At 33.4% G+C, this 26826-nt stretch overlaps 1 long non-coding RNA gene across 11 annotated transcripts in view; it reads right to left on the bottom strand.

Moving 5' to 3' along the window:
- LOC149535265 (uncharacterized) overlaps positions 1 to 2564 on the bottom strand; it is a 44011-nt gene extending 41447 nt beyond the window's left edge. For 4 of the 11 annotated variants that reach the window (XR_016358146.1, XR_016358144.1, XR_016358142.1 and 1 more), the window contains exons 1-2: positions 2292 to 2555; positions 2002 to 2140 (exon numbers count right to left, since the gene is read on the bottom strand). This is a non-coding gene — a long non-coding RNA (uncharacterized LOC149535265). Of the gene's footprint in view, positions 1 to 2001; positions 2141 to 2291 lie in introns of all 11 variants that reach the window. The other 7 variants (XR_016358139.1, XR_016358141.1, XR_016358140.1 and 4 more) reach the window with 5 other exon arrangements.
- Between the last annotated feature and the right edge of the window lie 24262 nt (positions 2565 to 26826).

The raw sequence follows: 26826 nt of genomic DNA, 5'->3' as shown, positions 1-26826 counted from the left end.
GCTGTCCTTGCATTATATTTTTAATCTATTTTATTTTAGTCTAAAATTCTCCACCAATAGCAAAATTAGAAAAATGGCTGAAAAAATAATAATTAAATAAAAACATTAGAATATATTTTCAATCTATTTTATTTTAGTCTAAAATTCTCCACCAATCGCAAAATTAGAAAAATGGCTGAAAAAATAATAATTAAATAAAAACATTAGAAACCTTAATATTAAGTTTTATTGGGATACCCAAAATTAATGCAATGAGCATCCCAAAACATTAGTTCCCTGTCTTAGATTAGATAAGACGGGGACTAATAAGCATGGGCACATATTATATCAAATCACGTAGGGAGATTATGCTTTTATGCATAATCCACCAACGACCATTATCTTTTCTCGAAACCGCGTAGTAACTAAACCCGGTATTTTGACAAATCTTAATATCCTATTCCTACAAAGTAAACGCAGAGATTAAAGATTGCACTTTTACTTCCCTCACAGAGAAACAAATTTGGGTTTGTATAAGAGAAAGAAAATAAAAATGAGATGGTGCCTGAAAATATATTCAGATAATCGAAAACAGAAGCTTGGAAAAATCAAAATACCATTTCACGCGACTATTATATTTCTTTGCTATTAACGTTTTATTGCCATGAAGAATGAAGCACTCACCTGATATAATGGAGAAAAGCAAATATAATTTGCAAAACCAGTTCAGAATAGCCATGGTTATGCTTGTTTTATTCATTAAAATATAGCTAAAGAACAAATCTCTTCTATTTGCATTGTAGTTAAAGAACATGTTTCATCTGTTGCAAATATTCCATCAGTGAGAAATAAAATTAAAAATTTCAAGATTTCCCAATGAAGATTACAAACAAACATACTCCATCCACCCCCATGACATACTGAACTCTACAAGCATTCTATAAAAAATGAGCAGTAAAAATCCCTTGAAGGACAAGAGCGCCTCACATAAACAGCAGGCGTATTGTGAGTGAGTATAGATGTTTAAAAGCTTGGCAAATCCAGATCAGAAAGCTACAGGGATCCTCTCACTTTCTCTTCAGCATGCTCAAGCACCAATAGCAACGAAGCTCAAGGAGCCGCCTTTCAGGAATAGCATTTAGCCTAAGGCTACCTAATATAAAACTAGATAACTATTTTTCGAATTAAATTGAATTAGCTTAAGACTATGTGCAATGGCCCAAAATATATTAATAGTACAAGAAGATTAAAGGCTGATAAAACAATAGCCAGCACGTTTTTTTTGATGCATCCAATGTTTCAATAAACTAACGCTGTGCAGAGTGTTTAAGCTATTGCCTCAAAAAGTAATCCAAAAAATAAAAAATAAAGCAGGAACACAACATTTTCATTTTCTTTCTGTTCCATAAAAACGTCTGGTAAACACCTTAGATCTCAGACTCTTGCCCATTTGCTCATATTAATGCTTTTCATTTTATGTTTTGAAATAAATATTAATTGTTAAAAATCAATCTAATATATTTATAAATTAGTAATATTTACAAAAATCTCATATGTCAAAATTTCTACATCTGAATTTTGATGGTTTATTTATAAACTTAAGGATCATATTGATGATTTTATCGGCCAATACGCATAGGTGACAGTAGTTGCAGTAATTTCTTTTCCTAGAGCACATTTTTTTTTGTGTTCCGGTTATGGGACATTCTTTATTGGGGTTAAAGCATGTTTTCATGACAGGGTTTCTAAAATTTTAGAGATTATGTGATATTAGAGTCAATGGCAAACCCTGTAGGGAAAAAATGCAAACTGAGCATGGATTCCCGAAATTTACGAAAAGAAAAGCTAACAAATAATATCTAACAATGGAGGGCGCACCTCAGTTAAAAACCCTAACTCTAAGCAACCGGTAGAAAATAAGATTCGTAAAAATTAAAACGGTAGCTCATTAAGCGAAATATGTCGCAATAAGAGAAAAAAACCTGTAGCACGGGGGTTTATGAAAAATAGAAACGTGCATACCTTTCAGATCGATAGCATGGATGCTGATGAGAACACAAACAATGATCTTGATGCCCTAAACTCTTGGAACCGCCCAAGGCCAGAAAATTAACGGTAACATGGATGCTGATGAAAACCATGATGTCGATGCCCTAAAATCCTGGAACGGAAACATAACATGCCCCAAGATCACAAATCAAAATAAATGAAGCCAGATCAACAAACTGATTATTTTCCCTATAAAAAGGCATTTGAGGCACAAACTCAAATGCTTGTGAAGGGTGAAAAGCGCCAATGATTCGATTTCTTACCAGGAGTCCAGCTGCCGAAAATCTCGTCGTTTGCTCCGCAATAATCTTTGTAAGATATATAATGCCGTAAATGCGAGCCTGGAAAAGTGCTATCGCTGCTTGCAACCTGATCCGTAAGAATCCTTCCATATCTTGTCTTTCTCCAAGGACGATGTTTTAACCCTAGGTTAACATTCTTCTATTATTCAAATACAAGCCACTGTGTAGTACTTGTTAGATAAACTATATTTTAACTTTGTATAACTAGTTAAATAATTGTGATATTGCTATCAGAATTCAACGTGTAATTTTGAGTCAAACTAATTGACCCATGTTTCATGAGTAGCGATTCAACATGAATCCATTTCTCATGAGAATAAATAGAACACTTAGCACTCATTGGATCCAGGTGATGCTCACAGGGGTGAGCAAAATAATTGTTCAAATCATATGTCAGTATTGTTGAAGTGTGATTTTTCATGTTAGACATTCTTTTAATAGGTAATAGATGTGGAAGGTCAATTTGTCAACAATGGACTAATAGAAAATTAGATTTTAAAAAAAAGAGTTAAATGATTATAAACAAGTGTCTCTAGTGACGTGTATAATAAAATTATTATTAGAATTGAATTATGTATTATATTATATTTCAGAACCATAAAAATTTATTATAATTTTTTATGTTTGTTTAATTTTAATTTTTTGAGATGAGAGATATCTATTTTGTAAAATGAATATTCATTTTCTTTACAAAGCACTAAAAATTTTTAAGAAAATAAAATTTATGACATCCCAATTTTTTTTAAATTTACAAAAAGCAAAAGTCATTTGATGTTGTATGTATATTAAAAGAACAAAAAATCACATTGTGTTATCACTTTTGTCCTATACACTTTTACATATTTAAAAGGGGCATACCCTAGTTTATATGAAACTTTGTTAAATAAACTTTTGATCATATAAAAACTTTGTGAGAATATGTCTTCTTTTTTAACAATTAGGAGAATGAAATTGGATATTTGTTGATTCGTAAATAGTAATGAAGGACAAAAACATTGGCCCTCTGAGTTGCCTTATTTTGAGAAAAATAATATTAGCTTTCCTCTTACTACTTGCTATCATAAACTTCAAGCCCGTTTAAATTGTTAACAAGGTTAGACATCTAAAGTACCATTATTATGCTTATTATATGTGTTTCTTTTTACTCCGATAGTTGATATTTTTAGAAGTCATTATTAGCCAATGCTCTTTTCCATTTGTTATTAGGATCATAGCTTTGATTCTATTTCATTTGTGGTTACCTACAAACGTTGAGGGCCAACTTTTTATTCAAGAATTTTGATGCATTTTAGAGACAGGAAGAGCTTTGATATATATTTGGATTTTGATTAGTCTTGTCATTGACTTAGTTTTTTTTGTGGAGTTTTGTAGTCTACCAAGTACTAAAACCTTATTGATTTGGTATAAAGCAATGATATGAATAAACATATACTAAATAGAAAGAGAAGAAACATTTCATTAGCTACTAGATGCTCATCTACAACAATAAAATACTTAAATTATTTAAGCTAAGCTCTAAAACTACCATGGAATCCATTTATGATAATTTAACAATCAGATATCAAGATTTAAGATACCCAAAAATGAAACTCAAGTACTTAATATATAAGAGTGTCTTCTATTTATATTCATAATAAGCACCTTTCTACATTACTAGATAGGGACACTATCAAACAGGGAGTGAATAAAACAAACCAAAAGCTACGGAGGAAAAAGAACCAAATAAAGAAGAGCCCACCTACCTAAACAGGGCCATCAAAGAAGAGGCCAAATGAGTAATAAGACCAAAGTTACGAAAATTATAAAAATGGTGAGAAAAAACAACAAGATAGGGAAAAGGACCCAAGGAAATCCCCAACCAAAAAAGGGTCATTAATAGTTATCCTCATCAGATTTCCATGTCACCATGATGATGTTGGCACCTTGATCCAGAGCTTTTCCCCTAGAGCCTGGGGGAAAGATGAAAGTTGTTTTCTCCTTCCCGAATTTGAACAAATTTGGCAAATAGAAGTCTAGATTGTTGATATCATAAAAATCTACCCCTAGTTTGATGTAGGCATCAAATGTTCGGAGATAATGCAGGAGCCAATTCTTGTTTAGGTCTTACATAATTCATCTCCAATGAAGCAAGAAGGTAATGTTGGTGGTGCAGAGCACCTCCCTAATTTTGGTTTTTGGATTTTTTGGAGGTTAGTTAGGTGTGTGTGGGTTTCATAAGTTCCAAGTGGTCTTGGAATGCAACTAATTCAATTGTAATATCCAAGTTGCTCACTAGGTCCTAAGTTGCTAAAAGTTGCTCATTGAACTAAAACTTGCTCAATAGGTCAAATATGATTAGGGAAGGGTAATTAAGGTCTTTAATTACCTAAATAGGTCCTAAGTATGCTATCTAGGATCCTAGAATGGTCTTAGGTGGACCCATTTGGCCAAAAAGCCCTAAGGAGCAAAAATTGCTCAAAAGTTGCTTGAGCAACTTTTGCAAATTTTGTAAGAAATTGCAAATGGCAATTTTGGAGGTTGTAACTACCCATGCTAGGGTATATGAGCGTAGAAGATCATATTTGAAAGGTTGAAATGTTTACCATCAATTTATGCACGTGTGGGACTACTGTACGGATTATTTTTTGAGTTCTTTCATTGTTTAATGGTGTAGTACGGGTGTGTACGGATTGGTATGGGAGATCAAGTTTATGTTTTTTATAGTTTAGTCTTTCTTGGTTCCTTTCCATATTCAAACTTGTGTTGAAGTTATCAATTTTCCAAGTTAAAATATTTTCTTGTTGACTAGCTTGAACATTGCCTTCACAGGGTTGATTGTATTAAAATGTCTCTAACCTAATCACCCATAGTGGAAAATGCATGAAATAGGTGGGTTGATAGGTTAGATAGTGTATATAGCTTTTTGTTTTTGTTTTGCACTTTTATGATGGGTTTCCAAGCCATGGAGTGATGCCCTAAGCTGGCTGCTAGGAGTATGTGAGTCTGGACAATTTTGGAAAAGATGTTGCAGAGCACACCCATAATCATGTGGGTCAATCCAATGGAGTTCCTATAAGCCCTAGGAAGTCACATTAAATATACAAGTTGAATAGAAGTCTAGTTGGATGTTTGAAGAGATTGAGATATTTTTGATTGCTGATTGGACTAGAGGACTAAAACAAAGGCTAGAAACTACGACTTAGAAGTAAGTAGGTTTGTGGATGTTTTGAAGTTCTACAAATTTGGAATCTTGGAGTGCTATGGGATAGTTTTTAGATTCCTAAGGTTGTTCTAGGGGTTATTTGGAATAATTTTAAGTGAGAGAGCAAAATAAGTTTACTAGACCTAGAAGTCATTAGGACTAATTAGCCTATGTGAAGAATTTGAGTTTCTTTGGTTTAAAGTTGTGACTAGAGGTGTGGAACAAAGTTAGAAAGGATAGGGAGGGTTTTCACAACATTATTAGACTCCAAGGTAGTGGAAGAATAAGATCCTAAGCGAGGGCTAGGGTTTTAGGAGAAGAGAAGGGCTAGTAGGACTAGTGTCACAGGTGAAAGATTGAGCCTACACCTTACCAACTATACCTATGAGGCAAGTTGGGAGAAAAGTCTTGGAGGCTTGGATTGGTCTAAGGGCAAGAACCAAGAATAATTGGATGATTCAAGATTAGAATCTTAACTAAGAGGAGTATTTGGATGAACCCTAAGCCCTCTGCATCAGTTGGCTTCCATCTTAGGCCATTCCTAGTAAAATTGGATGTTATCCAGAATAACTAGGGTAGGTTGCCTAGGATCTATGGCTAGTTCAAGACTCTTAGGAGGACAAGACATGTAGACTTTAGGTAAGGGAATCCTTAATTTTTCATCAATACTAAGGACCGCATGTTCTAAACCCTCAAGCCATATAGGATAAAAAATATTCTAACAAAGTTGAATGATCTCCTACTTCCCTACCTTGGTCCTCACCAGACAATGACATGCTAAGTATTATTTTAATTTTAAAAAAATTAAAATATTGAAAGTTATAACGCAAATTATGTGATATTGTATCATATGATTTTGGAGAAAACGGTTTATAGTAAGCATTTAAATTGAGCTAATCTTTAAACAATTTCATCAAAAGTAGAAATCTTAATATTAATAAAGAGAAAATTACGACACAAGTTTCATCAATAATGGGCATTATAGAGGATATTTGGCATCTTCTAACAAAAGTTGAAAGTTATAATCTATATAACACTTATTGGGGAGGCAATGTTATGACAAATGTTATGGAAAGCTTTGGGATGCATGTTAAGGGATTAAGGTGCCAATGGATATTCACACTCTAATTGAGAAGGAACAAAACTTTATACAAGGAGAATGATGAATAATTTTAAAATAATGTGTTTTATTGGACCTTGTGGGTGGTGACTTTCTTAAAGCAGGATATGGGTTCAAAATTGATTATGTTGGTGCAATTGTGATATATGGTGGTTGAGGGTTGACGAAGATTTTTGGGAATTATGTCAATATAAGACATAGAGTGAGTATTTATTATATAATTATGAAACCTTCAAATAGATTTTTGAACTATGATCCCTAGAGGCTTAGGTGGCAATTAGGGAAAGGAGAGGATGAAAGTACACCCATGCTCATCTACTACGGAAGGGAAAAAAAATTTAAACATGTTCCTTCTAATTATTATTGCAGTTTGGCTTCGAAATTCTCTATGAAGAAAAATGTGTTCATTTTATTTCTAAGGCATTTGTGTGGAAGCTATGGCAAGGCTTGAATATGGGTTGAGATATGGCTCTCATTTAGCCTTCTAGAATTGAGGATTATGAAAGGAAGTCATGCACCTTGATGACTCTGAGTGAAGGTCACATGGTTCCATTTATGGAAGTCATGATGGGGTATGCTGATAATATTTCAGCTCGATTTGTATATTCCTGGGTTGAGAGGAGAGTCACCATTAATGACATTTCCTTTCATGTGAATGAGGAAATTAGTGACATGGCTACTGGTCTTTCTTTGGATAGTTCAAAATAGAAAAAGGTCACAAAGGTTACTAACAAGGCCAGTATGAATATATTCTTCAAGAAGAATGAGCAGCTATGAGATTGAGAGGTGGTTTTAGAAGATAAAGTCTCCCATCCCTATGGAATGAGGTATGCTTTGTTCTCGTGAAGTATTTGACCTTAGAGGGTAGGTTTTTGTCCTCTATTTCTACCATTTCCCTTTGTTAAATCACTTTAGGTACCATGATGATTTTAATTTTTTTTAAATCTATTTTACTTGAGGGCTTAATTCTTCAACTTTATAATTATCATTTTGTGCTAGCCTCACCCCTTTCTATCATTAATAATTAGGAATAGCCTTATCTACCTAGTAATTGGGGGGATGTTCTACAAACCCACCCCTAAGCCTTCTCCTTCACCCACATCCTCGAGAAACCCCAAAAAGAATGGGACCCAAAAAGTATAGAAGCCAAAATTGGAAAAAAGGAGGAAAGTAACCTTGTAGATTCGAAGGAAGAAAATGAGGGGGTAGAAGGAGATCTGGGAGACTTGCTAAAAGTAGGGTCAAGATGAAACAAAAATCTTATAAGAATTGGGAGCTTAATGCGAAGATGGTGTCAGAAACTAGTGAGAGAGAAGAAAAGAATGGGGAAGGATGAAGATTTGGAGGAGATGGGGAGTGAGGATACTAGCTCAGTGTCAGAGGAAATCAAAACTAATAATAAAAGAAGAAGAAGGTAAGCTAGGACATAACCCATGTGTTGGCTAGTTTTACTATGAAAGTGGTGGATTCCACCTCCAATATGATCCCTTCTCCAAGAAAGCATATAGATGATTTGTCAATGACAATTACTTCCCCTTTGCATGTAGAAAAGAATAATCATAAAATGGTTTCTACTAACCCCCATGATATTGCATGTATAATAAAATGGTTTCTACTAACCCCAATGATATTGCATGTATAGACTATAAAGCTTGGAAAAGGAAATTGTGTTGGGTGCTAAGAAATGTTCAGTAATGTTAATGATATCGAGAAGAAGATGGTGACTTTCAAGGAAAAATTTGAGGCTTTGGACGAGATTTTATGTTAGGATTAAACCATAGACAGAAATAACAATTACATGCAAATATAAACAATATCATAAAATAATAGATGACACAAAAAATAACACAAGACACCAAGATTTAGCATGGTTCACCCTATCTCTGGGCTGCATCCACCAAACAACAAGTCAGATATTATTATGATCTAGTGATTACAACTTGATTGCAATATGTAATCTCTTACAGCTCAATACAACCACAAGAACCAATTTCACATCACCACAATGAATCAATCCCTAACCCTAGGCCCTTTTGTACAAGTATTTTTACTGCTTTACGGTTACAACATGTCAGTCATATGTCGACTATACTTCCCTAATCAATCACCACAAACTAAGAATCTCCCACTTGGGGAATGATCAGACTCCACACTAGACAACAATCTCCCACTTAGAGATTGATCATGTATCAATACCGCTACCACATGGGGCTCCTACTAGATCAAACCACCTTGGACTCTATTGTTCTTTTATTTATGTTTAGTCTAGAAGACCAACTGAAGCTGAAGAGGAATTTAGCTTCTCCCTTGTCACTACCTTTGTAAACATATTAGCTAGATTGTCATCTGTATGGATCTTATCCAGCTTTAACTGTCAATCATCCAAAACTGACTGAATGAAATGGTACCACAACTGAATGTGTTTTGTCTTTGAATGCAGAGTAGAATACTTGGCAAGATGAATGACATTTTGGCTATCTATAAATAAATAATTATCCCTCTAAGGGTGTCCCAATTCTTCTAAGAATAATTGATGCCATATCATCTCCTTGGCTGCCTCTATGGCAGCAACATACTCTGCTTCTATAGTGGATAAAGTATTAACCTTCCATAACCTAGAAACCCAGCTTATGGCTATCCCACCAACAATAAATACATAACTTGTAGTACTCCACCTGGTATCAATATCTCTTGCCAAATCTGAGTCAACATTTCCCTGTAAATTAGTAGTAGAGCCCCCAAAGTGTAAACACTTATTTGGCATTCCTCTCAAATATCTGAGAATCCATTTGACTGCATGCCAATGCTCAATTCCTGGATTACTCATATACTTGCTAACGACTCCCACTACATGTGCAATATCTGGCCTTATACATATGATAGCATACATCAAGCTTCCTACAGCTAAAGCATAGGGTACCTTTAACATCTTATCCTCCTCTTCTTATGTCTTGGGACACATCTCCTTAGTCAACTTCAAATGACCAGGCAAGGGTGTGCTGACAACTTTAGCATTCTCCATAGAGAAACATTGCAACACCTCAACATAATCAGCCTGATATAGTGTCAATTTCCTATTTTTCTTATATTTTCAAATCTTCATGCCAAGGATTTGTTTTGCTGCCCCCAAATCCTTCATAACGAATGCATGTGCTAACTGGCATTTTAGCCCCTTAATCTGATCCATGTTAGACCCAGCTACAAGCATATCATCAACATATGAACATAAAATAATGTAGCTATCATCATCCAACCTCTTAAAGTAAACGCAATGATCTAAATGACACCTACTGTATCCATGCTCGTGCATAAAACTGTCAAATTTTATATACAATTGTTGAGGTGCTTGCTTCAAGCCATGTAAACTTTTCTTCAATTTACACATTAAGTTCTCTTTACCTTTTACCTCAAATCCCTGTGACTAAGCCATATATATCTCTTCGTCCAAATCACCATAAAGGAAGGTTGTTTTAACATCAAGCTGCTCTAAATGCAAATCTTCAGTAGCCACAAGACTTAAAATAGTACGAATAGAAGTCATCTTAACAACAAGATAAAATATCTTATCAAAATCAATGCCCTTTTTCTATGCAAATCCTCTTACAACTAACCTACCTTTAAATCTTTTCTTACCTCCATCCTCTCCTTTTAACCTATAAACCCACTTATTTTGTAAAGCCCTTTTACCTGTAGGCAATTTGCATAAATCCCAAGTCCTATTTTTTAACAAAGAGTCCATTTCATCTTTCATGGTGAATTCTCACTGAACCTTAGTATCCACCTGCATAGCTTCATCATAACATTCAGGTTCACCAGCATCTGTTAGTAAAATAGAATACAAAGAGGGTGAAAATATTTCTAGAGGTCTAATTAGCCTTGTTGACCATCTAACATTCACTGGTTTGTGTGGTATTTGTTGTTATAGTTGTTGTACATCATGAGGAATGGCTAGAACGTCATCTTTTGGAATATCATCTAGCACTACATAATCATCTTCTTTCTTCTCATGTTGTTGTCATAGATCTTTGTACAACACTTTCTAATTGAATATGACATCCCTACTTCTTATAATTTTCAAAATCCCAAATCCTATAACCAAATTCGTTAATGTCATATCCAACAAATACACATTTCTTTGACTTAGCTTCTAGCTTGGTTCTTTTTTCAGAATCTATATGAGCAAATGCTTCACAACTAAAGGTCTTGAGAAATGAATAACTCACCTTCTTACTAGTCCATGCTTCCTTTGGAATACCATGACCCAAAGGAGTAGAGGGACCTCTATTAATCAAATATACAATAGTATTGGCAACCTCTACCTACATGTATAAGAGCAACCCAACATGCAACCTCATGCTCCTCGCACACTCCATTATAGTCCCGTTCATGCGTTCAGTCACTCCATTTTCTTGTGGAGTTCTTGGAATAGTTTTTTGTCTATGAATAGCATCAGTGGAGCAATAATCTTCAAATTTATGACTGCAAATACTCACCACTATTATCAGATTTGAGACATTTTAATTTCTTACCAGTCTCATTTTCAACCAAGCATTTCTATTTCTTAAAAGTTTGAAATACATTAGATTTTTGTCTAAGGAAATAAACTCATACTTTTCTAGTTGCGTCATCAATAAATGTAACATAATAATGAAAGCCACCCAGGGAAGATACCTGAGCTTATCCCCATACATCTGTATGCACAAGCTCTAATTTCTCTCTTTTATTTTCCTTCCCAGTCTTTACAAAACTCACTCTCTTTTGTTTTCCATACACACAACTTTCACAGAATTCTATATTAACACATTTTAGACCTAGTAGAACTTTCTTTGAATGAAGTACTTTCATACCTTTCTCACTCATGTGCCCAAGTCTGTTGTGCCACAACGCTGTATCAAAATTTACAACAACTATTCGTTCTCCCTACTCAATTGTTGTAACTATTCCTGAACATTCATTTTTCTCTAAAACAATTAAATTAGAAGGAACAATATGACCTGTACAAAGATATAAGGTGCCTACTTTCACACCTTTTGCTACTACAAGGGAACCTTTTGAAACCTTCCAATTTTTATCATTAAAAGTAACTACATAGCCCTCATCACCGAGTTGCCCTACTGAAATTAAATTCCTACTCAGCCTTGGAACATGTCTTACCTCATGTAGTAGCCAATGATTTCCATTCTGCAACTTAATCTTAACTTTTCCCTTTCCAACAATCTGACAGGGTTCATAATCCCCCAAATAAACAAGTCCAAAATCCCCTTGGACATAATCAATGAAATAACCTCTATGAGGTGTAGCATGAAATGAAGCACTAGAATCTAAAACCCATGAATTATCAACACTTTCTAAAGACAGAAGCAAAGCATCTTCTTCGGATTTGTTACTTACCACATTTGCCTCCTTGTCTCCATCTGGTTTATCTCCTTCATTTTTCTTTCGAGTCCAACAATCTTTCTTTTTATGCCTTGGTTTCCCATAGTACTAGTAGTCATTTAGTCCTCTCGATTGAGACCTCCTCCCCTTTGGCTTTCCTCTTGATTTTCCACGATTTTTAGAATTATTTCCTCTCTCAGTCATTTTGCCTCAACTTTGTGCATTCAAAGCACTTCCAAATGGAGATCCGCTTGAGGATTTCCTACGAGTTTCCTCACTCAAAATAATACCGATCACATCATCATATTTTAGGGGACTAGATCTAGGAAAATAATTACTCATAGCCATTACCAAGCCATTCCATCTTTCAGGCAAAGAACACAAAGTTAAGGGAGCTCTAATTTCTTCATCAAAATTGATACCCATAGAAGATAACTGACTAGTAATAGTATTAAACTCATTTAAATGATCTGCAACAGATCCACCTTCTGCCATTTTCATATTAAATAAGCACTTCATGAGAAATACCTTGTTTGAAGCGGAGGGCTTTTCATATAGTTTCACTAGGGTTTGCATCAACTCTTCTGTTGTCTTTTCTTTTGTAATATTAAATGCCACTGATGGTGCTAGGCATAATCGAATGCTTCCAAGTGCCTTTCTGTCCAAAAGATCCCAATCGTCATTTGACATAGATCCCTAATTCTTGGTTTCGCCTTCCAACGGCTTCTATAAATTCTTCTAATAAATGTATTCTTCCATTTGCATCTTCCATAACTAAAAGTTCTACCCATTAAACCTATCAACCCTCAACTTACCCTCATCTTCCATCGCTCCCACTCAACTGTGAGACTTTCGTGTAGAGGATAATTGAAAAACAACCTCACTTTGATGCCACTTGTTAGGATTAAACCACGAACAAAAATAATAATTACATGCAAATAAAAACAATATCAGAAAATAATAAATCACACAAAAAAGAACACAAGACACTAAGATTTAACATGATTCATCCAATCCCTAGGCTACATCCACTAAACAACAAGTCCAATATTATTATGATCCAGTGATTACAACCTGATTACAATCTGTAATCCCTTACAGCTCAATACCACCGGAAGAACCAATTTCGCATCACCACAATGAATCAATCTCTAACCCTAAGCCCTTTCATACGAGTATTTTTACTGCTTTAGGGTTACAACATGTCGACCATACGTCAAGCACGACCCAAAAAAAAAAAATTTGCAAAGAATTTAGGAAGTATGTATAGTACTTCCCTAATCAATCACCAGAAACTAATAGTTTCATGAATCTATCCAAGTTTTCTCTTAAGGCCACTTATGTTGTTATTGTTATGCCTCACCTTTTAAAGTTGGAGAATGAGGAAGATAACCTTGGTGTGGAGGACACTACTAAGTTCTATGGCATCCTAGCGGATGATAGGCCAAAGTCTTGTTGGCCAAGAAAGGAAAGGAAAAGGTCAATGTTTAGGCCTAGTGTCTTTTTACTTTTTCCTTATGATACTCTGTTGTTGGTGATGCTTATCTTTTACTTTTATAATCTAGTTGTTAGGCCTTAAAGACTACTTATTTTTATGGTTTAAACTTTGTAGTAGATAAGTTGGTCGGTGCATAGGTAGATTAGTCTTTATAGTCTAGAGGAACTTTTTTCAATATAAAAAATACTTTGTTACTTATATTTCAATTATGTTGTCCAAGTTAGAAATTTTGTTTCTATTATTGGTGGATACATGAATATGTATGTTGGCACCTAGATTAGGTTTATATGTGAGATACTATGTTTTTTGATATTATGGGTAGGGTGATTTGTCAGTAGTGTTTATCTATTAATGTGTTGTTAATGGTTTATCCATGGTAATGTACTGAGGGCCAACCCCCTTGCTTTGGTTGCTTTTAATATCAAAAACTGAATAAGTAGTCAAGAATCAAGGGCAAAATAAATCAATGTGGGGGAACCTTCAGAAAAAGGGGTCCTATAACACCCAATGAAATCAACCAATTATCATTGAGATAAATAATACATATCATATATTAAAATAATAGATTAATATATTATCTTTACAAATATTTTCTCTGTCTGAGCCAAGGCATGGAACCAACATCTTATTCTGAAAATTAATATATTCTTTTGGCTTGTTCTCTAGAACAAATCCTCGCAATTGACAATCTGATGAAAAGAAGTATGCCTTTTTCTAATAGATTTTTTCTTTGTGAAGGGGCCCTAGAGTCTGTGGATCATATTTTTCTACAGTGACCTTATGCTTGGGAGACTTGGATTTGTCTCTTCTAATGTTGGAATCTTCAGTATATTTTGCCTAAGAAAGTGACTAATTGCTGAACTGTGTGATGTGATTTTTTCTTCCTTGTGGACCAAGGATTTTGGAATTTTTTTATCCCTCGTAGGTTATAGAAACTCTAGAAAGAAAGAAACAATAGAGTCTTCAATGATGTTTCTAGAAAACTAGCTCTGCTATCTGCTAGAATCAAACTCTCCGTAGTTAAAAAAATTGTAGTAGCTTCAAAGGTAATTTAGATTTTGAGAATGGAATCTTAGGTGATATTTCTCAAATCCTTAAAGAAAACAATAAATCGAAGAGAGATAATGTGAGGTGAGATAGCCATCTGGAAGGGTGGAGAAAATTAAATTTGAAAGAGCAATCAAGGGGAACTCGAGGGTTGTTGGATGTGGGGTTAACATCTATAATGAACATGGAAACATGATCAATGCAGTAATGATTCTACTTGGATGTCAAACCAACCACTTAGTGGAAGCAATTGGTCTCCTCCATGGTTTGAGGCTAGAGGTCAAGTGTAGATACAAGTGGTTATGGATAGAAGGAGATTCCTTGAATGTTCTATACTATCTACCCAAAAAAGGCAAAAGCTTCGTGGTCTTTCATATATAATGTTAGACTATTTTAATATTATTAATACTCTCGAAAAAGAGGTCATAAGCCACATGTATAGGGAAGTGAACAACGTGGAAAATGTACTTGCCGACATTGTTGTTGTTAGTGTAACACCCATAATTTGGAATGAGCATTTCTTAAGCTAGAAAATTACCAAAGTTGTGATTGATCATGATAAGGCACTTTGTAAAGTTGAAGATTTCAAAAAACTAGTTATAAATGAAAAGTATACATTGGGATATGAAGTGTAATTATGACTATACTTATATAAAGGTAAGGCATTTAAATTGGAAAATTTCTCACATATGGTGGTTTTCATTTCAAGTTTTTATTTGGGGTTTTCTCTATTTTTAGAAAGTTGCATTTCTAGTTTCTCTGACATTGGAAGTAATTGTAGAGATATCACCAAGGGTAGAGCTTTGGAAAGGAGGGAATCAAGGAATTACAATCATTAGAAAAATGAACTTTAAGTCTAGGAGAAGATGGACAAAGGTGGTCTAGTTTTTTATATGACCAGAATGAAGGATGCTAAACTGAAATTACTAAAGCTTTCATCAATGGTGTGATATAAATTTGGAAATTGGTGAAGAAGAGGAAGAAAAAAATTTGGAGATAGGGGAGGAAGAAGATGTCTATGACAAAGAGGCCCGCTGCTATAAATCATTTGACAATAATGCTACTCAGAATGTCTTTATTGAGATTGAGGATTCCCCTCTCAATGCGGCCCTTGAAGAGTCCAAGGATAAGATTGAGAAAAATAGAGAGAGGCAATTCCCTATTGCAAACATTGTGAGTGTGGAAGAGGTCCATGTCAAGCTGTTGGAGGAATACCTGAAAGGCATTTATATCCAACCCCCACTTGGAGTGCTCTAGAAGACAAAAGCGATTTCAATGTACATTTTCAAAATAGAGTAGTGGACTTTCAACTTCATAAAATACTCAATATTAATTATGGAGCCCTGAATGCTAAGATGGAGGAAATTGAGAACAAGTTGAGTGGGGAGGTAGGGAACAACAATGTTGGTGATAATGTAGAAGAAAGGATTCATGGTTAGGTGAGAAAAATTGAAAATTTGGAAAGAAATACTTCCATACTGATTAATAACTACCAACAATTGATGGAAGCCTCAATGGAAAACATGAAAAAATTGTTGGCAATGTGGATATGTTGGAAAACAACATAACGATCTTAGATTTGGACGAGGCAAAGGGTATGGAAGAGACTCTAGATAAGAAGAGAACCAGGTTTGCTACTAGGAAGCTAAAAGTGAAGATTGAGGAACAGATTAAGTCAAGGATGTCAAATCTATTTATGAGAAGATCAAAGAAAAGGAGGAACTGGCTTTGGAGCCAACATAATGCTAGTTTGTTTGTCTAGTCTATAGTTTTTTGGGTTTTTGTTGCTTATTCGTATAGGTAGTAGTTTGGTTTTGGTGTTGGTTCCCGTTTCCATCTTTCAACTGGTTGTTTAATTTTTACTAGTCTTTTAGGGGTGTTAGTTGTTGTTCAAACACTGTTCTCTATGGTAAACTTAAACTTTTCTATTGTAATGACTTTTGGTGTTTTAGGTCCCATGTAAAAAACTTGTTTTAACCCTTAATTAAAAATTTTACAAATATTTTATTATGTAATAAATATTTCATTTTTATATTAACTAATTCACTAATTGTGCAAAGTGAATCCAATAGTACTAGCCTGCAATAATGTAGAAAATTAAATCTACAAAATATAAATGATCTATTTTTTTTTTCAATTAAAGATGAAATTGAAAAGAGAAATAAGGAGTATTTTTCCTTGTAATACAAATAGTGATCTAAGATCTAACAATTATAGTTTGATATGAATGATATGTAGTTACTTAAAGGTGACAAGGGACATTGGTGTTAATTATAATTGTAGATATTTGTAATTGTACATAAACCTAATTATCTTATAAACTATTTAAATAAATATTTTCCAGATTATAAACAAATTAAATATTGAATAGGATTCTAGTATAAATATTTGATATTTGTAATTAGTTAGAATTATATATTGTGATATTTCTATCATGATTTAATAGTGCAATTTTTTAGTCAAACTCATTGACTCGTGTTTCATGAGTAGTGATTCACATGAATCCATCTCTCATGACAATCAATTGAACAACTAGCACACATTGGATCTAGGTGATTCTCACAAAGGTGAAGCACAAATATTTCTTGGGAGGTCACCCATCCTAGTATTATGTGCTTAACTACTTATCAATAGAATTGTATATTTTAAAATTTTCTATTTACTTTCACTTCATTTTTCATGATGAGTACAAGTAGAAAAAGTTGAAAGATACAATTTATTCTATACTAACTTATATATAGTTTATATAATTCTATAAACATAGAATTTTTTAATATCTATAATATTTCCTATTCTTTTTATTTTATCATGATTCTACTATAGATGTAAATTAAAATTTAATCACATTTTAATATGAAAATGGTAAATTTATAGATTTGTTGAGATTATAGCGAAAAACCTTGTTGTAGTTAGAAGGAAACTCAAAGTATGCATGCATCATAGCTCAAAATATTCCTCCCAATTCCCATCTCTCTTAACATCACAAATGGCATATCCAACATTTTCAAAAACTTTTTCACGTTTCAAATTAATGGATGTCTTACTAGTGGATAGAATAAATTTTATTCAATCTTCCAAATTGAAATATAGAACTAAAATAGTCTTTCAATGTTAAAAAATACTTTAAAACGAATGAATATATATATTATTACATGTTGAGGTTAATTGTTATTACTATTTATTAAGCTCGTATAGACTTGAACCCAAGACCAAACGTCTATAATTTACTGTTATGTTGTAGGCTCTTGCCTGAATATTAAAATTATTTAATATTAATTTTCATTATTTTAATATAAATATAATATCTAAACAATGTGATCTAATATAGACAATTATTTATCTTCCAAACATGTAATAAATCACTAATATATAATTATTTTGATAAAAAAAAAAAAAGTTCATAAAGATACTATTGTAAACTATTTTTAAAAAAATTCTTTGAAGTTGATAAAGAAATTATAAATGTAAAAGACTATGTGTAGAATTTTCTGTAGTAATTATGTTACTTAAAAACTTTTCATATTTCAAATTAATTACCATCTTGCTAGTTGATAAAAGACATTTTACTCAACCTTGTGAAATTTATCATAAGTGTACAAGATTATATTAATTTTTCTAAAATAAGCTTTCAATGTTAAAAAATAAGTGACCATTAAAATTATTTAATTTTAATTTTCACAGTTTTAACATAAACTCACTATTTTATTTCTATTGCTAAAATAACTTACTATTTTAGGGGTAAATTGCATATAATATTCTATTTGAAATTTGTATTTATCTAAATATTATGTTTTTAATATTAAAGTAGTTAAAATGAGGGGGTTGTCCCTTAATTAAAACAAGAGAGATTGCCCAAGGCATAAATTAATAATTACAACACACAAACAATAAGAAAGAACAATAGTTCACGCAATAGCCTACAACACAATTATAAATTGTGAGCCTCTTGGGTTCAAGTCTACTCAAGTTTAATAAATAATATTGATAATTAATCACAATGTATAATAATAATTAATAAAAACCATAACACACAATAATAATTAATCTTGGCTTCGACCTCTTATCCATAAAAAAAAGATTACTGGCCCATTAACAACTAATGGAAAATAAAATGAACATGATCCCATCTCGCCCCATATTAACTAGACAATAAAATATGAAATATTCATAATAAATTATGTCATGTAGGGAAAAGCCACAAAATTGATCCTTTAGGATCTACCCAAGTCTACTAAAGATGAAAAACAAAACCTAAAACTATAGAAGGCTTAAAAACGAGGAATACCAAGGTACAAAATACCCTATGTAGAAAGGTCTAATCTCATTGCTTAATCGTTCCTTTGTCCTTCTTCATATTTGATAGCATCAATCATGTACAATCATCCATGAGAAATTTAAATAGGTCCTTGGTAGCATCTCCACCAATCTCCTTGTTGTTCTCCTTGTCTTGCTACAAAAGACATAGGGTTATTGTCAAAGAGTGCATGAACTTTAATACAAACTTGGCCATCTTAGAGAAGCTTTTATTTAGGATATCCATATCCTTTTTTATTTTCCTAATTTCCTCCCCTTTGGAAGCACAACCACCAATATCAACATTCTTGTTACCTACAACTTTAGTAATCTTACAACCAATAAAAATTGATTTACTTCCAACTAGGGTATGAGACATGGAGGTAGCAGTCATAGGAGAGATACTTTTTCTTTTCTCCATTTTCTTGTTAATGGCAAGGTCTAGGATTTCCATCTTTGTGCTCATAGACATGTGTAGAGTTGGTGTAAATATTGGTGGATATTTTTCGATCATAGACTTATCACTACCCTCTGAATTATTCAAGAGCTTATCCTCCACAAAAATTTTCTCTCTCATTGCCTTCTCCTTCAATATTGATTTAACAAAAATCCTATTATACTATGTGGAGGGTTTCACCAACCTCCATTTAAGAATCCACCATATGGATTTTGAGCTCATTTTTAGGTTTATTAAGAGTCTCAAACTTGGAGAGTTTTGAAGGGACCTTTTAATTCTTTTTTCTAGTTCTTAAAGGGGACTAAGACAAAGGAGTCTTGTATAAGGACTTGTGGGAGGTTTGAGTTTTATTAAAGTCTTAATTTTCTCCAAATCATCAACAATGACATCCCAAGTAGGGGATGTGAGGAAGGCACACCTTGAATAGAAATTACCCTTAGCGGACATAGGGCACAATGAAAGTTATAAAAAGAAAGCATAAGGTCTTGGTGCAGAATAAAAGCTTTCTTGTCTTGGCTCTTGTACTCCCTAACTATTAGGAATAAGGTGTCTCAACCTTGTATAATTCCTATTCTTATTATTTGTTTTGTAGAATGTATTTCTTGCAAATAATGTTGATGTGTCAACATCTTGAATTGTGTGTAAGGAGATCATGACTAAAACGGTTATGACGGATTCCTATGACACGTAAGATCTATGTTAGGAAGATTCAATGACAGGTGAAGACATGTGGCAACTAAGATATTTGAGTACTGTACACTCTACCCCAATAGAATTTTTGGGGTTCCTATTTTCTCGAAGAATGGTAAAACCCTAATACGGTTTACCTTTGAGAGTAGCCCTAAAGTGAAGCGCATGTTATAAGCATTTTTAGGGTTGCAAAGAGATGCGATGCGAAAAAGGTGTATTGTTGGTACTGCAAGTAGCTACTGGAGTCTTCTGTTATCGATGTTGAGCTTGCACTGCAAGTGTATTGTAACCTTTTGTTGAAGATAATACATTGTGCAAGTTCTGAAGGGGTGGGGTTGTTTTACCGAAAGGTTTTTCCCCACCGGCAAATCCTTGTGTTATGTGTTCCTTTCTCTGTCTATTTTCTGTATGCATGGTTGGCTGAAATATTGTTGTTTACACGATATTGAATATGTAAGTGTAGAAGATTTTAATAGGATTTGCATCATACTTTCCTTGTGAGATTAGTGTAGGAAGCTATTTCTGCACCTAAGTTTCCTTACACTAACATCCCTAATAGTGAACTCAAGAGAGTAGAGAAGATTGAAGAAATTATCAAATCATAGTTGCAAAAGGGATTAAGAAATATTTTAGTTACAATAAGTGTGAAAAACTCCTTCTGGAGTAAAGTATTTCATAATGAGGATACACACCTCATCCCAAGGCTTTGGAAGCTAGCTCCTTCTTTCCTAAGCCACCACATAGCTTAACATGATCCTTCTCCTTACCAAATAAGCAATTTAAGATAGCTTGATCAATGACTCTACTGGTCTTTTTCCATTTTCATCCCTTAATACATAATCTCATAGCTTGGGTAATAACTTTCTCATTAACTTCAAAAGTAATGTCACCCATGGTTACTTTCCTTTCATCCTAGCTAGTTACAAATTTAAGGGAGAGACTTTTATCAAATCCTATCATAGCCTCCATGGTCATGACTATTCTACCTTTATTAATATCCATCTACACCCTAAGGTTAGTGCAAATGATGCCCTTAATTGTATATTCAACTCCACCCTGACTCTGTTGCCACCTATATCCAAAATCTCTAGAAATTTAATGATGAATTACCTATAATAGTGATGTAGTACAAGGAAGGCATATCCCCAAAGGGGGTGACCAATCCCAAAAGAAATAAAACACAATCGAAGTATAAAGATATAATTAAAAAAAAACTCTTTATTAACAACATATCTTGAATTACATCAAATGAACCATATACATGTCAGGTTGTAAGGCCTTCCCAGTTGCATCTAATACATTCCAGATTATAGACCAAGTTCTACACTTTGATCCTTAACTATAAAATCCTTCTCTCTATCATTCATGCTACTTCACAAAAATCAAGTACATTATATATATAGCCATCAAGATACACATATTGACTTTGAGTTTACAATATCCAATAGTAAGAAACATGTTATGCAATATATAACTGACCCTCAATGAATTAATGACCAAATAAATAATACATTATAACACCTTTAGTGGCCTTAGATATAGGTCCTCATGTTATCCAACCATCTAGATCCAAGAGTGTGTAAGCCAACTCTTATAGAGCCTCACCAAAAGAAATACCATGCATCTTATGAAGAATAACATAGGTAATCAACACCCGAGAAGATGATGCATAACTCCAACCAAATGTAACATTAAATTCTATGAATATAGGATAGCGATTCAAGATAGGTCCAAAATAAGATGCCAAACCTACAGAATCTAGAAAGGACAAACAAATATGGTGAGTGAGTGTATGAGTTGTAGTAAAATTGTATTGGATTTTTGAAGATTGATAAATGCAAGTAAACAATCAAAGGGATAGTTGTGATACAAACTTGGAGATATAATATTGAGATCTGAAAAGTATTTGGTGTAGTATTGGCATGGTAAGAGGACATAGCAAGGGTTTGAGTTCTTGAGATGAGTTGCATTTCTATTATTCTAAAAGGAATAATATAGAGGCTAATTTGATAGTGAGTTTGGTGGTCTTGCCCCTGAAGTTGTTTGGATAGTGGGCCCATTTGCCTTCTAAAAATCCTAACATAGTTGGCACAACTCCTAACAAGGTTGGAATATCCTCACAAGGATTCAAAGTCTCCTTATAGGGATTGATATGTACTCAATTTATTTTGATGGCTCCTCACTGATTCCATCCTCTTACGAGGAATAATTATATTAGTACATATTTTTGTGGGTACCATCTCCACCAAGGTTTTCCCTTCGATCAAGGGTTTTCTTATTTAACATATCTAGTGTTATTGTGTATGTGTATCTTCTTATGGTTGTTATTTATATTAATTACATGTTTGAAGTTTAATAAGGTTGATAAAATTTATATTGATCAAATAACTAGACTTTACTTTTGAACACTTTTGGTGAACCTGATTTGTGCCCTTCTCCTTTTAGAGTTAGATTTGGCTATCTTGTGTGTGGTTATATCTCTCTATTATGCTCTTTATTATACTTTCATGGTTAGATGTTATTAGGGTTTCCTTTTGTGATCTCCTCTTTTACAAGCTTAATTACACATAGTCCAACCTCTAACATTCTTGTTAGGCAAAGTCGTAGACTCATGCACTCTTTTGATCATGATTCCTATTTTTTCTTAGGACTCATGATGATACTCACATATTTACTCATGATCTTAATCTTGTAATGGAGCATAACTCTTCTCTCTCATCCCATGATCTGACGATGACACTTTAAGAGTTCCTCCATCACAAGTTGACAAGTTTTCTAGTGAATTTGACAAATTGGAAACTTGATTTGCTCAAGAAAATCATAATCCCAATAGCATTGCTTCTTAGAAGCTCTTAAGAAGCTTGCTAATAATGATGACAACAATCTTTCCAGCTTGCATGGTATATTTCACTTTATCAATACTCATGCAAAGTCTTTGAAGGAATGAGCTCAAGAGATAGGATATCCTCCTCCTTCCATAGTTATTGAACCTTCTATCCCAATTTCTACCACTCTTTCTAGCATACCTACATATGCTTCACCTCTTATGACTACTTCTATCCAATTGTCCACTCCTTTAAGTATTTTTTTCCTAGCCTTTCACTTCTTGTAAGTGTTCCTCCTACTTCCATTTCTTCTTTATTAACTTCATATAATGTGGTTCCTCTTACTTATTCAAGACCTTTTCCCATTTGTTCTCATCCTTCACTAACATCTTTACATATTCCTTCACCTTCTTATAACTTTTGTAATCTATCTAGCATACATATTCCTACTATTGTTTCTTTCGATCCTATTGTTAGTACATTGGTTAATTGTCACCACTTTACAATAATAACTTGCTTAATTACCTCAATCCAAGTACAATATTCCTACATGTGATGTCGCTAATCCCCTTTCATTAGATATTCACCATGATGATATTCAAAAACATGTTGAGATACCTCATCTTGAGACTTATAATGGTAAGGAGACTTCATGATTCATGTTAAAGCTTTCCAAACTATCTACAATAATTTTTCTCACGACTATAGGCTTATGGCTAAGTTTTTTCCATGTACTTTTAGGGATAGAGCCTTGGAAGGGTATTTCTCTCTACCTCCTTATTCTATTTATTCTTTTCAAACTCTTGCTAATGTTTTCATACAACAGCTTCAAAATAATTTTGGCCCTCAAATTTCTTTAACTAATATAATGCATTGTAAGAAGAATGTTAAAGAGAAAGTTACTGATTTTTTTGGTAGATTTAAACATATGTATACTTAGATTTCTTATCCCATATCTGATCATGATATTTTGCATATCTTTATTTCTTATTTACAAAACCACATTAGCGATAAGATTCTCCTTATTGTGTATAACTCCTTTTCAAAGCTATGTGCAATGCTTCACCATTACTACTTATAAGTGTGTCAACTCGAGCATTCTACTTTGATGGTTCCTATTTCTAGTGATAAGAGTGATGCCACACAAAAATTCAAACAAATTTTATGAACCTAGAAATTTCATCAAAATCAACTCTAAAAGTACAATTGATGATCAAGTGGCTACTATGTTCCAAGGTACGACCAATTTTTCCTCTATATTTAATCCTAATTTTTAGTATACTCAACTATTTGAGCCTTTTTCTGAGGTCGTGACTAAGTTGATTCATGCTTGTGTTCTTAATCTTTCTCCTATTTATCCTATTGATCATGGTAAACCATTGCCTAAGTCTTTTGATTCAAATGCTTTCTGTCAATATCATAGTCCACCAAGTTAAGATACTCAAAAGTGTTATGGTTTGAAGAATTCTATTCAGAACCTTATTGATTCTAAGGCTATGTATATTAATGCTCAAGTTTAAAACATAGATTAATCTATTGTGTCTCCTAATTGGAATTCGCAGATTTACACTAATCCTTTGCCTTCTCACTTAGTGAATGTTATTAATCAACCTTCTTCTTCTGATCACAATATTGATTATGATGAGAAGATATAATAAGTGAACCATGTTTTCAATCCTAATTAGTGATCACCTCAACCTTCAATTTCTTCTCCACCGAAACTTGAACATATACCTTTAATTAGGTTTAGTAAGTTTGATATGTTTAAGGCACCTAATGGTCCTCTTTACATCACTGCTAGAGTTGTGAATAGTCCTTCTCATGGTAGTTTGGTTGATCATTCATGTGTTATGAATGATATCACTGAAGAAAACCTTTTTAACAATGGGTTGAATAGTGATACTTATGATTCTACTCTTGTATGGATTAAAACTCGTAATGGTTTTTCTATCATCCTTAAGGTTCTATTATTTTGATGGTTACTTTATTAGGGAAATATTTTTTTACTAACTTTTTTTTTACTCCCACTTTTGATAAATTTTAAGTTAATCTTGGTATTCCATGGCCTTCTTCCATGCAAGTCGTAGCTTTACCTATTCATTAATATCTTTAATTTCCTCAAGGTGGAAATATTATTACTATCAATCATTCTCTTTATAGACCATCACATCCTACATATTGTGATGAGATTGATTTTTATTAGCCATCTCATCCTAAAAAACCACCTACTCATCTTGATAATTTCTATAGAAATTATCAACATCACAAAGTAGCTAATATCATAGAGCCCAATCTTCCTAAGGGTTGTTCACCTATACCTATCTTGCCTACCACTCCTATTTCTAAACCTATTCTTCTATCTAGATCTACTCAACCCATTGATGTTTCTTCTTTAGAACCTATGGTAGTTAATCCTAATCCTTCTACTATGTCTCGTAAGAATATTTGCAATCAAAATACTCATTAGTGTTGCAAGAAATATCAAGCTAAAACTAAGGATAAATCTCATTTTATTGCTTCTCAACCTTCATCTTCATCTAAACCTTTACCGTCCTTTGATCAAACCATGTGTAAGTCTTCGGAGGAAGTTAAACAAGGTAACATTATGCATTTGGATAAACATGATGATCTATTTATATTTTAGATTGTATTATTCTAGATATGGATGATTCTCTAGATGATAATAGTGATGAAGATTTAATTGATATGGATAGTGATTTGTATAACATGCTTTCTATAAAACTTACAATCATTCCTAATAATAAGCTTAGTGAATCTCAAAGTCCTTGTTATTACTCACTCTAATTCAAACCACAATGGATATTGTTCCTCTCACACGTTGTCATCCTTTCCCTAGAATTTTGGACCAATATTGGGGGGGTGGGGGCACATAGAAGGCTTGACATGGAATTTATTCATTATAGTAGCCTTTGTGTTTTTGTGTTGTGTTTTCCCGCATGTTATGTTTTTGTTTTATGTATTATCTTTTGATTTCTTCAGATGATCCTCATTTCTTTATTAATCTCAAGAGGATAATCGCCCAATCATTTACATTCTTCTATTTGTATCTCTTTTCTTCTATATTATGTCATTCTTGTGCTATTATTTATACCAATTATCTCATGTAGTCTTCTTGGTTTCTCTTGATATGGTAGCACTGATTCTTTTTGGTCTCTATGTTATTAGCCTAAAAATAATCTTCTTCATAGATCTTCTATGTCTTTTCCTCCATTTTATAATAGTTCTACTTCCTTTGGAAAATAATTATATTTTCATATAATATTACATATTTTCATAAGATCTTACTAACCCCAAAGTTAGTACATCCCTTATGTGCTCTTTTTGTCACGTCCTCATTTCCCTTGATATGTTTCACTTCTTGGAGGCATGTCATAATGGAAACATTATTCAGCGGATGCATGTACACTTGTGTTACAACTATAGCTCACGTTAAGACATTCATAATCACTTTAATGTGGGCATGTACACTCCACTCATCCTTTGTACATGGAATATAAATATAGATTTTGTGTAAAACTTGGAGTACTTCATCCTTTAGTACTTGGTATGATTTCTAAGGTATACCAAAATCTATGCATTGTTATTTCATGTTCATCTCCTCTCTCTCTCTTTTCCTGGGGGCTTGGTCTCTTTTCCTTTAGGATTTCACTCTAAAGTTTTAACAATTTGGGAAGCCCAATCCTTATTTGAACCCTTTTTTGACTGCTAATAGTTTGGTAAACTCGACCTTGTTTTGATCCCTTAAGGACACACACATCGTTATGCCTTGGTCACTTTGGATTCTTATTTTTTGGAAAATGGAGTTCCCTTCAAGTTGAATCCCTCGACGAACTGACTAGTATTGTACACACACTTGCTAGACCATTTGGTTCCTGTTTCGATGGGTTGACTAGCATGCCACACACACTTGCTTGACTATTGAATGTCATCCCATTTTCTTTTGTAGAGAGCTTTCCCCCTTTCTTTTTCTTTTTCTTGTATGGTTCAA

This window comes from Cupressus sempervirens, chromosome 10 (genome assembly GCF_028749045.1).
Source record: "Cupressus sempervirens isolate cs-2001-9-10 chromosome 10, ASM2874904v1, whole genome shotgun sequence".
Lineage (NCBI taxonomy): Eukaryota > Viridiplantae > Streptophyta > Pinopsida > Cupressales > Cupressaceae > Cupressus > Cupressus sempervirens.
The sequence above is the reverse complement of the archived record's forward strand: the minus strand, read 5'-3'. Positions and strand labels throughout refer to the sequence as shown.